At 37.4% G+C, this 3945-nt stretch overlaps 1 long non-coding RNA gene across 1 annotated transcript; it reads right to left on the reverse strand.

Annotated features, from left to right (window-relative positions):
• Nucleotides 1-348: 348 nt before the first annotated feature.
• On the reverse strand, nt 349-3934 carry LOC123065065 (uncharacterized). The gene is made up of 4 exons (XR_006430893.1): nt 2289-3934; nt 1046-1213; nt 883-962; nt 349-579 (listed from the first exon to the last, which is right to left on the reverse strand). It is a non-coding gene; the product is annotated as an uncharacterized lncRNA (long non-coding RNA).
• Between the last annotated feature and the right edge of the window lie 11 nt (nt 3935-3945).

Consider the following 3945-nt stretch of genomic DNA (forward strand, 5'->3'; position numbering starts at 1 on the left):
TGTGGTTTACAAGATGCCCCTGAGAACCTCCAAGGCCTTTTGGCTCTGGATTGTAATCCTATTCATTAATCAATAAAGCTCTCAATCTTCACGCAAGGAGAAAAAGAAAGCAAATTTCTCTCACTCTCACGAACTCAAAAGGGGTCGTGCCCAAGTCAACCGCTACTGGGGATAGATCGATCAGCAGATCAAATAGCAGGCTGCACCGGCTCCTGACACTATGTTAGTCGCTGGGAGTGGCGAGGGTCACATAGAGAGTAGAGTGCGCCATCATGAACTAGTCCATGTTTGATGATGCATTTAATCAATTTGCTCAATGATTGAAAATCCAAAAGTACTCATCCAAAATAAAAGTAATTGCATACGGCAAGTACGATCCACAGGCAAGACGAGAAAATTTCATACAAAATCTCGTTGTAGCAGTCTGCAGTTTCCCATGAAATTCAAATCAAGACACAAGGATTAGAAGTTCCCGCTATCTCCACTTCAGTGAAAAGTAGAACATGTTCCAGCCTGCGCCCGCCCGCACCTCACTAGTCACCTTCGCCTGAAGGATTCTTCATGAGCTCCCTAGCCTTCCTGCAAGAAATTCAGCCCGATGGAATGGAAATATCAGCGCTAACAATAGTCCCTCAATATGCAACTCAGTAGCTACATTGTTCCTCTTTCTAGGGCTGACATAGTCGCTAATGGCAGTCCTACACGTTACTGAACCACAAGTGCGGCATAAGAAAAAGTTCTTCAGAGTCGTGCGCTAATGGCACTCTACGTGTATAGTCAAGTATGCAACTGCTTCAGGTCACTATAAAGTAATTTGCTAGCCTAAACCCATACTTGCATTTGGAAGACACGGAAAAGAGATAAGCAAAGAGAGAAGGTTACCCTAGTTCACCCTCAATTTCAGCATTTCCAGGATCCAGATCTTGTGCATCCAAGAAAGCATTACAGGCTTGTTCATACTCCTGGGTGCATGGCAAATCAAGGAATGTGACCAGAATGTAAGATTTATATGTAAATAGTGAACACACTGGCAAGCTAGACTCACCTTGAGTAGCATGTGAGCTGCACCTTGACGACAGCAAGCTTTTGCTCAATGAGGTTGCAGCACTCTGCACCTGAGAGCATCTGACAAAGCACCTTTACCATCACCCATGAGCAGTTTACAAAGACTCCTGTTGCAGTACACTGTTGCACACTCTTCATGACATATTGCCTATGGTCAAACATGAGAGGTCATGAAAATATTATTTTCAACTTAAAATCACCATATACAGGAGTTTTATTCAACGCTTATGTATGGACAAGTAGAAAACCGTGTAAAAACTTTACTACTAAGTAATACTACAGAATGGAGTTATGGAACACATTCTCTTACTAGACTGATTGGCTTGTTCAATTTACATTTACGGTCAATTTGAATATGTAGTTAACAATCCTAAGTAGACATCATCACATCAGACGCAGGCAATGGGCAACCATCAAAATTTCATATTAGCTGAGAAGAAAAAAAAAGTTTTCATGGAATGTGAAGATATAAGAAGCCAAACAAAGAATGTCAAATATGTTCTCAAGTGAAGTCAAATTTACTTAATATGCATGATCTACGTCGGTTAAGATTAGTCCAAATGAGTAACCATCCCAATCAAGTCAAGTACATACATGCATGGCATACTAACAAGTTATCTCTAGATCGCTACCTACCATATACATGTGACCCATTATTGGTTATGTCATGTCCATAATGATATGAGTCGAGAACCAGTCAAACATTGTTTTTATTCATTAATTGCCACGCCCTAAATGGGCACCCCATGAGAAATTTCTTTCATTGTACCACATAATTATTAAGATGCGTGAATTTCAGCACATTCTTAAAGTAAGGTTGCTTCAAATTATATTAATCTAGATGGGTCTAGCTCGATCTAGTTGTAACTTTAGTCGGTCTTCAATCAGATATATTCATGTCAGATATATTCATGGTCGCATACACAGCACTACATTTAAAATACATGGAGCTCATGGAATCATTGTCCCCCAGTTACACGTTTCTTTTCTGGATCATCAGATAATATATATTTTTCTGTTTTTGTGCCATTCACAGTCACAGCTGACATGTTACATTGAAAAAAACTATTTCATACCCGAAGTGGTTAATAATGTAAATTACTACATAGAGTATATAGTAAGAAACCTAGTTAGTTAGAAAAGAAACTGATTTTAATTCAGTTCCCATTGGCAGCAAAAACTTACTCATCTAGACCATCATAGCATAAGTGGAAGAGGTTTACCATATCATATAACTGTGATGCAATCTTATACTCCTTCTGCTCGAATGCCGCATCAGCTTGTAACTTCAAGAAATTTCTTCTTCTTTGATGGTCCCTAAGCTCCTGGACATTTACATAATGAAACAGGAATTAAATGTTCAAATTGCGGAAATAATCATCATTCACTGTGATGATTTACTCGAATGCCCTAAGGCTATTTTCTCAAAGAAGTATGCTATTATGGACCATCCTTTTCTTTATCATGGATTGTTGTCGTGAAAGTCAGAACAATGTTACAATCTACCAAACACCAGGTGTGGCCTGCAGTGCACAGTAGATGGCAGGCAACATGAAACATGAGAATATGAGCACAGATCAAGGTGTTCCTTCTTTCACAGAAACAACCAAGGAGAACACATTGCATATGTGCTAGCCAGTTAGGTACTCCATCCGTCTGGAATTACTTATCACTAATATGAATGTATCTAGATGTATTATTAGTTCTACATACATCCATTTCTATGACAAGTAATTTGGAACAGAGGGAGTACATAATGGGATAAAGGGCTCGGACATATACATGATAGATAGCATTTGCCCACACCTCAAGCGACATAATTTATAGCTAGTATGCCATTGAAATAAAACATAATTGTTCATGTGACATTGTTACTAGATACTAATGAATAACACACCCTGCACATGATGTTGTGTACTCCCTCCATTCCAGAATATAAGGTGTATCTAATTCCGTGCAAGTCAAACTTGTGTGTGTGTTTGACCAAGATTATAGAATGAAATATCGACACCTACAATACGAAATAAGTAAAATATGAAAATACTTCTCATGATGGATCCAATGATACAAATTTGGTACCGTAGATATTGATATATTTTTCCTAAAAACTTCAAACATGCATATGTTTGACTTTAAAAAAAACTAATACACCTTATATTTTGAAACGGAGTATTTTCTAACCATGCTATGGATCAATAAGACCATAACTATTAGCCATATCTAAGCATTCCCGCATCAGAGAGCATCCAACTATTCTCTACACAACATATGCTTATGATAGCTAACAGAACTGAGACTTGCCTAAAATTTACATGCAAATATCATTGTGCAAAGGGCACTGCAATTATCCTATTTTAAGAGTCGATCTTATCAGGTGTCAGGTGTTTGCACTTTTGAAGCTTGGAAGCAGAAGAACTCTTTTACTTTATGATTTTACCTAGTTTGGATATCATTTTTTATTCATTGCAATATAGGGTTTGTTTATATTATGTTCCATTAAACTATAGTTGATAGTGCGTATCACACATGGTTCATGATGTTTATTCACTCTCAGCGTGATCATATTACCCTTCTCATGAAATTATAGTTAGGTTTTCTAGGCTAGTCAGCAGTAAAAAAACTATCTTTATGATATATCCCAAGTTGGGAGACCTAAGATTACTCCAATAAAATAAGCCATGGTTCTATCAATGTACATATGGCGCCATGCATATAATGACCAGTTAACCACAGCTTATAATAACATTAATGGATAATAAATTTAGAACTGAAGAACAAAATAAAGGTTCAGCTTTCAAACAGTATCCAATACTAAAACAACATCAGAACAGACACAATATACCCTTGGCTTTTTATCTTCAATTTTTGCATGAGAAACTA

This window comes from Triticum aestivum, chromosome 3B (genome assembly GCF_018294505.1).
Source record: "Triticum aestivum cultivar Chinese Spring chromosome 3B, IWGSC CS RefSeq v2.1, whole genome shotgun sequence".
In the NCBI taxonomy this organism is placed as follows: Eukaryota; Viridiplantae; Streptophyta; class Magnoliopsida; order Poales; family Poaceae; genus Triticum; species Triticum aestivum.